This window comes from Pararge aegeria, chromosome 7 (assembly GCF_905163445.1).
Source record: "Pararge aegeria chromosome 7, ilParAegt1.1, whole genome shotgun sequence".
Classification (NCBI taxonomy): Eukaryota; Metazoa; Arthropoda; class Insecta; order Lepidoptera; family Nymphalidae; genus Pararge; species Pararge aegeria.
This window is the reverse complement of record NC_053186.1, coordinates 13,390,437-13,401,253: the sequence shown is the minus strand read 5'-3', so window position 1 is coordinate 13,401,253 and position 10,817 is coordinate 13,390,437.

Below are 10,817 nucleotides of genomic sequence, written 5' to 3'. Positions count from 1 at the left end.
ACTGTGCCTCTTTGTCGCTCGTTCCGCGCTCTCGCTTGCACTTCAAGCCTTGAATGGAACGCCTCAGAGCAAGGTAACGCCGCATGCGTCATGTTTTTTTGTGCGTGCAGCCGGCTACATCGAATTATAAGACGTTGTCACGTCAATAAATAAACACGTGATGCAAAGTGCCACCCTGTGTACATCAACCCGAGGGGTAGGTGTTAAGCCTCATGTGCCCGTTATTACACCGGCAATCACGCCTTGCAGACTGGAACACAGCAATACTTCTTGGCGGCAGAAATAAGCATGCTGATAGTAGGGGAGAGAGGGGCTAGTTGTAACATTTTTTTTCTGTTATTTAACAATGACACATGACAGAGCTCGTACAAGACGATTTTTTTGCTTTTGTAACAGGTTACTACTTGCCCCCCCTAACTTTGTTACAATAAGCCCCGAACCGAATTTATTCAATTTTTTTTTTTTTTTAAGTATTGGCTTGAGTTATATGAAAGTACTATCTAGCGATAGTTTAATAAATGCATAACAAAAATTACTAGATTTTTATTTCAATTACACTCAGTATTACCTTGAAATCAAATTTTACGAACATATATTTTTTAGGTTAACAGGCAAAAAATAGTACTCCTGCTGAAAATCGGTCACGGCGGCCTTCCACCCTGTGCTGGCTGCGCTTACGTCGTAGGCAGTATCTTAAAGAGCACGTTTAGTTAAAAAACAAAACAATTTTTTTTAAACCGGCTGAGTTATTAAGCTGTTACTACTTACCCCCGTTACAACAAGCCCCTGTCTCCCCTACTTTCCCAGACCGTCACAAAAAGCTCTACTACGGATAAACATCGTTTTACAAACCTGTTAGATTTCCTGAACCTATATCAGACAGTAGAGACGCGGGCGTCACGAGATACCAAGTCTGTTTCCAACATTAAAAAACAACAATGACCTTTAGAAATTGGTTCAATGTTAACACCACTAAGTGGTGAGTACAAAATTATTTTCATCTGAATTTTGATACACGCCAGTAAGGTCGTAGTGTTCTGTTTTAAATGTATAGACTATCTCTATACCGTAACCACAGCTAATGTAGCCAAAGATGCCAATATCGCGCAAAAGCGCTTGCCTAGAAGATGCCTATTTGCTCTTGACTTGAAGGAAGCCATATTATAGGTATCTGAGAACAACGGAAGCTGGAAGAGGATTCCAGATCTTTGCGGTGCGAATAAAAAAACGAGAACGTGAAGCGTTTTGCACGTACCCATGGGATATAAACTTTGTAACGGTGCAGATCCTTACGATGCGTCGGAGTTGGATGAAGGTATAGATGGAAAAAAATTAAATAGTTTCCGAGCACACTCAAATCTCTTGTTAAACTATTATAAAAGGGTTTGTGTGTTTGTCAACTTTTACAAAATATTCAATAGCATTATTATAAGAGAAATAAAATAACAATACTTTACATAAACATGACGGCCGAGTGGCGCAGTGGGCAGCGACCCTGCTTTCTGAGTCCAAGGCCGTGGGTTCGATTCCCACAACTGGAGAGTGTTTGTGTGATGAACATGAATCTTTTTCAGTGTCTGGGTATTATAAGTATTTATGTGTATTATATTCATAAAAAAATATTCATCAGCTATCTCAGTACCCATAACACAAGCTACGCTTATTTTTGGGCTAGATGGCGACGTGTATATTGTCGTAGTATATTAAAAAAAACATTTTGCGTGTAAAGTTGCGTTTCTTTTTTATAGTTACAATGACGGACCAAGCAGATGTCCCACCGGATGGTGAGTGGAAAACCATCGCCGATAAACAGCAACACTTCACAGGGCATGCAAGGAGCACGTCCTGCAACATGCCGCGCGGTGTCCATCAATTTGAGATGTAGCTGTTAAGCCTTATGTGCTTGTAACTACACCGGCAACCACGCCCTTTACGCACAGCATCGCTACAGTGCTGCTTAGCGGCAGAAATAAGAATTCCTTGGACGAGCTCTGTCACAAAAAGTTCTACTATTTCTATCACTATAGAGATCACTTTCACTTGGTTTTGTGCAAAGTATAGTTAATAATAATAAGCCAATCTTGCCCTACAATAAGTATAGTTTAGGCAAGAGTTCTTGCTGCTTCTACGCTCTACAACAGATACTATAGGCACAGGCACCCATCAGTGGCGTGCACAAAGTTCTTGACCAGGGTATGCATTAAGAAGGAATTTGGCATGAAATGGAAAAATCCTTCTTCTTTATGAGACATAGGCTAGGCAGTGCTTTTGTGCATATATGAATTGCTCGACACTGGCACCCATCATCAACATCATCATCCCTCAGACGTCTATTATACATTACTTCGTGGCTGGGACCTCGGCTTTACTTTCGGGGTCCGAGTTCAAACCTCGGCACGCAACTCTTAACTTTCCTAAGTTATGTGCTATTAAAAAATAAATATTTTATTTATTTTTATACACTTTATTTGTACACCACAAATAGGAAAAAAAAAACAATGGACACAACAAAAATAAACTTAAAAAGTAGGATACAAAGGGCGGCCTTATCGCTTAGTAGCGATCTCTTCCAGAAAAAATCACTTGCTTTAACGGTGAAGGACAGTTCTCCATAATTTTCTCAAAGAAATACGTAGTTTCACGTGAAGGTAGATAAGACTTTTTGCTTGCCAAAAACCAGAACTAAATTTGGTCAAAATTCAAAATTCAAAATTAATTTATTTCAAGTAGGCCCAATATAAGCACTTTTGAAACGTCAAAAACAACAACATAGTACTATGTATCGATGTGATAGTATAGATATCTTCAGCGATAGTAACCATGTTTTATAAGCTTTTTTTTGTATACCTATGTTAATAAATAATTAATTGTTTAGGTATTTTTAATATTGATTTTTTTTTCTTTTCTATTAGTATATTACATTATTAATTATTTTAATTTTTTTTAGCTGTTTACAACAGCCGTATGTACCCAGCGAATTTGCATGCTATGTTCGCATGGAGGCACAAATGTATACACGTGCCAAATAGTACTATAGTTTATATCAGAATAAGCAGTTGATTGTCAGTTAAGTGAAGTAAATTAAAAAAAAAAGTCTACATTCACATGGCCAGCGTGGCAGATACCCTTCTAACTGAAGATAACCCTGTGCCCAGAAGTGAGATGATCATAATGATATAACATAAGTTACCTCAGAGGATATTTAAGCATTCTTTCCATAGTAAAAACTCTAGTATATAAATATATTTATAGCAAATAAATACGTTGGGCCAACGTATCCTAATGCTGCAAGACTCAATATTGCTGTTGGTCCGATCCGGGAATCGAACCAAGAAACTCGCGATTCGTAATTCGAAACCAACCAAAAGACTACTTCCACCAACCACTCATGATACGTTTAAAATAGTAAAACAGAGTAGATACACCTACTATAATTTACTCGGTTCTACTATTTGAGTAGCTAGGTTTAGTCAATCTCAAAGTATGAATTAATCATAATTTAAAAAAGTCACCCACCTTTTGTTCCTTTTAAACTAGTTATAAATATATGGATCACAAAATAAAACAAAATTGAGTCTTTAAATTTGTGACACAAAAAAAAATTATTACATATGGCATAAAAAAATCACCACCACGCACTTTTCACGCAATTTTTTCCGAACACTCGCGTTTTTTTTTTATTTTTTGATAAAAGTCGTATTGTTGCGCGCGCCACAGACGGACTGGCCGAGTTTGCTTTCCGCAATACAAACGCGCCGCGGATTGCTTTTCCTACCGCGTTTCCATTCTACTGCGTCACGACAATCGGCCGTAGTTTAGCAGGAAGGATTCCACCTATAAATATTGCAAAAATGACCTTACACTAACCTTAAGCTCCTTCATTGAACGTAAAAATTTTGAAATTTTAGAGACTATTCTCTAGGCACTCTAGAGGTGTGCTAAGAAAAAAAATATACAACTTATATCCACGATAATATTGATATTTTGTTACTTAAAATTTCATTACATGCATCATCTATGCTCTTATTTTAATAGCGAAAGTTTTACATATAATATTAGTAAAGCCAACATAATTCACGCATATTTCAGAAGTCAGGGCATAACATAAGTATACACATAAAAAATTCTACCCTACCAAAGTCGCGCGCAACAACTAGTAGGTAGTTTATAAAAAGTTCATCCTCACCGGATTAAATTAGAATTATTTATTGCCCTTGACTGCAATCACACCTGGTGGTATGTGATGATGCAGTCTAAGATGGTAGCGGGCTACCCTGTTAGGGAGTATGGTAGTCATACCATACTCACCTTCTACGCTACATCGCATCGGAACACTAAATCGCTTAGCGGCACGTCTTCGTCGGTATGGTGGTAACTAGCCACGGCCAAAGCCTCCCAGACCAGACAAGGGAAAATTCATAAATTATAAATTCCCAAACTGCTCCGGCCGGGAATCGAAATCAAAATTTCAAGAAATTTTCATTAGTTCTATTAAACATAACTAACTGCATATTGCAATTGATCTTTGTCCAAATACAATGTTACATACGATTTCCACACAATGTTCCTAATCCGAATATTTCAAAAAAATACCGCATCAACGCAAAAAAATTTAGTAATTGCTAAAAATATTATTTTATAAAAAAAACTATTAAAAAACTTCTGTTTTATTTGGTTTGCCGAGATAATTTTAAAATATTAACCGTCGTGGAATGGATACGTGCAGTATATATTATATGAAACAACTTCTGATACTGCTACAGTTTGCTAATTTATACATTGTTTCAATAACTTGGGGAAAGTAGACACTGCCCGGACAGAGTTGACTAAGTCTGGCCATCATCACTACTCGAAACAGGCCTGACAAGTGACACTACACCAAAGATGATACATTCCTGTGCGTTATATGGGACTAGAACTAGTGAGAATGCAAATCAACTGAAGAAAAACTACTGGGAAATGGTACCGGCTGTTCAGCGATGCGTGGGCATTGCGTAGTAATTAGGTACATGCAGATGTAAAATTGCGAGTTTTTACACTCTCGACTTCTCAATCGCTGCCGCGTCAATAGGTACTATATATGACCGACATACTGGCTATGACGCGGTGATAGTGGGCAAGACTTTTCGGACTCCCTTTCTGTAGTCTCGATTTCTATCCCAGATCTAACATCTCTAACTTTTCGAAGTAATGTGTGTTCAAAGTAAATAAATATCACTTGTTTTAACGGTAAAGAAAACGTCGTTAGGAAACCTGGCAAGCTTGAGAGTTCTCCATGATATTCTCAAATGTGGCCGGTCAAAAGTGGATCCACTTTTGTCCGGTTATAACCTTCTAATTCTGAGGCGACCCAGAGCACTGTGAGTATGCAAATGAGCTGGTAATGAGTTGATAGTGACTATTATGACGATGTTTTATAGCTGCCCAAGTATTTATCCAAATAAGTTTAGATATTCTATAAAATCCCACGGAAACAAATCCCACGGATACAAGCTTTCGCAATGCAAAATTTAGTCATGATATATTTTTCTGTAAACTTTTTTTTTATTTCCCGTAGGAATGGTGCACTACCGGGATAAAAGGTATCCTATGAACGTCTCCAAGATATGGCATCTATTCCAATCTTTCACTTTAAATACCTTGATGGCCTAGTGCTACGAACCAGACGCCCGATTTAGTTAATTTTGAACAACAGTTAACGAGGTGGGATTCGATTCCCTCATCAAACCGAAAATTTTTTGTGTGCCTCGTGTCGTGTGTGACTTGGAGCCCAGAATGGGTTCAAAACTAGTCGGGCAATCACCGACGAAAGTTCACTTTCGGGGGAAGGGGGGTCAGCCCTCAATTACGCGATTGAAATTAACTTTTTTTTTTCTTGGAATTACTCACGATACTTTAAATTCTACAAATATTTGGTATTGTATTTTATCCTAATTATAGTCAGTACCAGCCCGGAGTTAATAAATGGACGGCATCAAGGTCCGTATTTCGTAGACACATTAATCGTTAAATCACACAAACCCTTATTGGGATCTTAATGTCAAGGCTCTAATTTCCTGTCCTCCGGGACATTCATAAGATGATGAACTTAATACTAATTATGTGCTCTGTCCGGGCAGAGTGGACTTTGCGCGCTCTGCGAAATGTGTTCGTAACATATTACATACGTTGCAGTGAAAGTAATGTATCTATCCGGTTCAACAATTTAGTGTTTCAAATTACTACTGCCGGTCGACAGCAATACCTACGTTCTTGATTAACAAGAATTACTGGGATTGATGCACTATCGAATAGAATGTGGATCATCATCAACAAAATTCATAAATTCTAAAATTCTAAAATCAAAATTCATTTATTTCAGGTACTTCTTCTTTTGATTTATGGCTTTTCGTAGTGTAGGCCTACTTTATGAGCACTTTTGAAACGTCAAGTAGGTAGGTATGTATGTTTGTTGTGACTCGGACATCATCATATCTCCACGCGAGCTCTGTGATCTTGTAAGAGAGACCTTGGGTTCAATCCCCAGGAGGGGCATTTTGTGAATTTATAATTTCCGCATTTTTTCTCGTGCGGTAGGATGCTTCGGCCGTGGCTAATGACCCTACCGACAGAGCCGTGCTATGATTTAGGTTTCGGATAAGATGCCTTATATATACCTAACGGTATATACAACTTGCGGGTCTAAAGTCTAAAGTCTTTGGTCAATGTCGGAGAAAAAGTTGCATGCACCGAACTTCTTATTTTTTTTAAATATATAATTGACCGACCAAGCAAATGTCCGATTTGATGTTAAGTTGAAAACCATAGACGTGACGTGACATGCCCTGCGAAGCATGTACAGAACACGCCCCAACAAAATGCCTCCGTGTGTCAATCAACCTGTGGCGTAGGTGTTAGCCTCGCCGGCAATCTCGCCCTACAGACCGGAACACAACAAATGCTAAGAAATAGTACGTACCTACTGCTAAAACGAGAATTAACTTTATCTGTTTAAAAAAGGATAATTAATTAAACTAAAATAAAAGAAAGTCGCAGTCTTAGCTTAGATGGAATGTGTTACTTCGCATCAGCCCTTTCCTATGCAGACGAAAAGTATAACAGTACGCAAATCAAGCAATCTAATCTACACATGTTCTCCAATATGCTGTGACATTGCCCTTTCATGTCATCATCGTCATCACATCAACCTATTACGGGCCCACTACAGGGCACGGGTCTACGTCCATAACGAGAAGGGGTTAAGGCTGTAGTCAAAGAAGCTGGCCCAGTGAGACTTGGTGGACTCCACACACCTTTGAGAACGTTATGTAGAACTCTCAGGCTAACGGGTTTCCTCACGATGTCTTCCTTCACTGTTGAATAATAAATAAATATACTACGACAATACATACATCGCCATCTAACCCCAAAGTAAGCGTAGATTGGATACTAAGATTACTGATGAATATTTTTATGAATAATATACATAAACACTTATAATATACAGATAAACATCCAGACACTGAAAAACATTCATGTTCATCACACAAACATTTTCCAGTTGTGGGAATCGAGCCCCCGGCCTTGGACTCAGAAAGCAGGGTCGCTGCCCATTGCGCCAGTCGGGCGTTGAAGCAAGTGATATATAAATTACTTAAAATGCACATAACTTAGAAAAGTTAGAGGTGTGGGCTGGGATTCGAACTTGGTCCCCCGAAAGGGAAGTCGAGCTATTAATGAATGAATGAAAATTTTAGCAGTACTGTTTATTCAAAATTCAAAATTCAAAATTCATTTATTTCAAGTAGGCCTAATATAAGCACTTTTGAAACGTCAAGTCTGTCTGTTTGTAGTGATTCTACCACCGGTTCGGAAGGCAGATTCTACCGAGAAGAAGCCGGCAAGAAACTCAGCAGTTGCTCTTTTCCAACATCAACAATTTACATTTTGCATTTTAACATTCATTTTGCTATCTTGTGAGAGCTGAAAGCGGAGCCGGATGCTTCCAAGCAACCTTGTCATTCCAAGCAACCTTGTCATTTAAGGTGTCCCTCGAGTCGTAATGCCGTACTTAATGTGCTTATAGGTTAATCCGGAACCGCCCATACCTAACACCCAGATTACCGTAATCCACATTGTATCTACTAAGCTGATGAGGCAATAGATACCACTCCAATACAAAAAAACATCCTTTGCAATTCACTCACGGTAAAGGAGAAACTGAAGGAATATTAGGCTAAATATAAGGTTTATTACTATTTACCAAGCTACAAAATTATTTAATTAATATTTTACTGTAAAATGTTATTTGGAGATAAACGACTAAGACACCGGAGGCATCTTTGCATCGTTCGAGTCCATCTAGGACTGGAGTGTACCGATGATACTCAATGTCATGAACATTGACTGTTAATCATGTATAATTTTAATTGTTTCTTGAAAACTATTTACTAAATATATAATAGTTAAGTATTTGTCAAAAACCTATTCAATTTAATAAAATGTCTGGCAAATATAAATTTATAGTTATCAAAAGTTCAATTATTTACCCACTTTATAAAATTACAGTAACATTAGATACCGTGATACTTAACTAAGACTCTCATTCTCTCGCTGACTTTATTATATACATTTATGTCTTTATTTCTTTATTGTGACGTATTTTCGTTCATTTATTTAATTGTGATACCATCGTAACAAGCACAGTTTTCGTTTTATCGAGTTTCAAATCACAACGGTTCTGAGGAAGTTTCACCTCGAAAATCAGGCGTGTGCCAAACTGTGGAACATTAATTTACTAAAAATAACGAAGTAAGTAGGTACGGTACACTGATTTAATATGTTACTAGTTTACTACTGCGTAAGTAGGTATATAATTAAGAATTATATTCTGTAATTCAAATAAGATGTAATTTAAATAACAAGAGTTTCAGGTTTAAGAATTTATTTTAAGACTTAATTGTGTTTGAAAAAAAAACTTCATATAACTCATTCACTATTACTCACCCACTTTTAAAAAGCTTTACTAGTTTTGTAAATGTGGGCTAGAGTGATTTCTTTTACTTCAATTATTTGAATAAGTGTTTACAAGGCAAATGTGATCGCTAGGCACACTTATCGTCTCTTATAAGGGAAATGGGTTTAGAGCATATATCTACCACGCTGTTCCAATGCGGGATGGCGGGCTTTAACTATAACCACAATAAGTGATAATAACCGAGACCGACCGCTTTAAGTGCTCTCCGAGGCACGGGGGTTGACACCGCCAATTTCCTAACTGCGAGCTGATAATAATTTTAGGTCTAACCTGGGATTCGAACCCAGGGCACCGTGATCCGTAGTTGAACATGCTAACCACTAAACCAACGACTTCTACTACTACCTACTTAATAAGGAGGATGCAAGACATTAATTGTCACTGTTAACTGTTACGTATAACATAAGAACCTTCGAGGCAAGAGTGTATTCATTTTCATTGTCAAGCGGTATAGTTAATATAAATAAATCAATAAAAAAAAAAATATATATATAAATATAATAAGAAAAGTGCACGAATAACAAGTCCACACTTCTAAAATTTTATTAGAGGATTGCCAACTTTTTTAATGACCGGACGGGCGTGTTTCAACAGAGCAAATAACTGCTAAGTACCTATTAACATTCGTGAGTATAAATACTTAACTCTAGTTACTTACCTGCAACAAGTTTACACAATTACAAAACACCAGACTTAGTCAAACACTAGACCAGGGATAGCAAACCTTTGGCATGCGAATCTATTTTGGACAGGTCGTCATCATTTTAGCCTATTAATGTCCCACTGGTAGGCACACACCTTTTTCATCACCTCTTATCTGTTCACCATTATGCTCTAATTCCGGTTGACGGGCTTTAGTGATTTACAATTTACGGAATATGTATAAGCATATTTACGTTTTCTTTCATAGACATTTTTAAAAGGTATACCTACTTACTGTAGCTTCACAGTATATCTATAACAATATAGTATTTGTACGACAAATTTGCTCTCTTTTATCGAAAAGTGGCTTTCAACCGACTTACTCTAAATGGACGCAAGTTAGTGATATCTGCATATCGCCTTCGAAGGGTACAAAATTAATTTGTGGGATTGAGTAGCTTTTTTTAATTACCTATTATGATTCCTAAGGTAATTAAGGGCCTACCAATGCATAATGTTAAGCAATGTGTTAAAACACATTTAATAAATCGTGGTACCTGCACTATATTATTGATAAAACTCTTTACGATAAGGATGCTTGGAAGCAGGCCGCTCCGCTCTCATCACTCACAATATAGAAAAATGCTAAAGGTTATAAACAAGGTGCTTTACTGTCCAGGTTAGAACTAAAGATATTAAAGGCCAAAAATTTTATGAAGAACGATGTCGTTATGCTATTCTGGCAGACTTGTACCTGTAGTGTTTTTTTACCTAAATCTTAATTGTGATGAAACAATAAACGAATTAATTCAAAAAAATATTAAGCATAAGAAAGCGGCTAAATTAACTTTTAATTCACGCCAATTAGACCGTGCACGGTAGGTATTCTTAAAAGATTAATTTAAAAAAAAACTTAACATTTTTACTTAGCATTGTGAATTCAACATCCCATGAGGACGCGCTTCGAGGTTAGAAAAAAAGAGCGTGGAGAAGCTATACTTAACCCCCGACGCAATAACGGCGGGGTGCTAAAAGTGGAATGTGTCTGTGTGTGTCTGGCTGTGGTATAGTACCCAGCTTCCGAATGGATGAACCGATTTTGTTTTTTTTCTTCGAATGGTGAATAATTCGTCCAAGTTCTTAGCAATGTTGTTCAAGA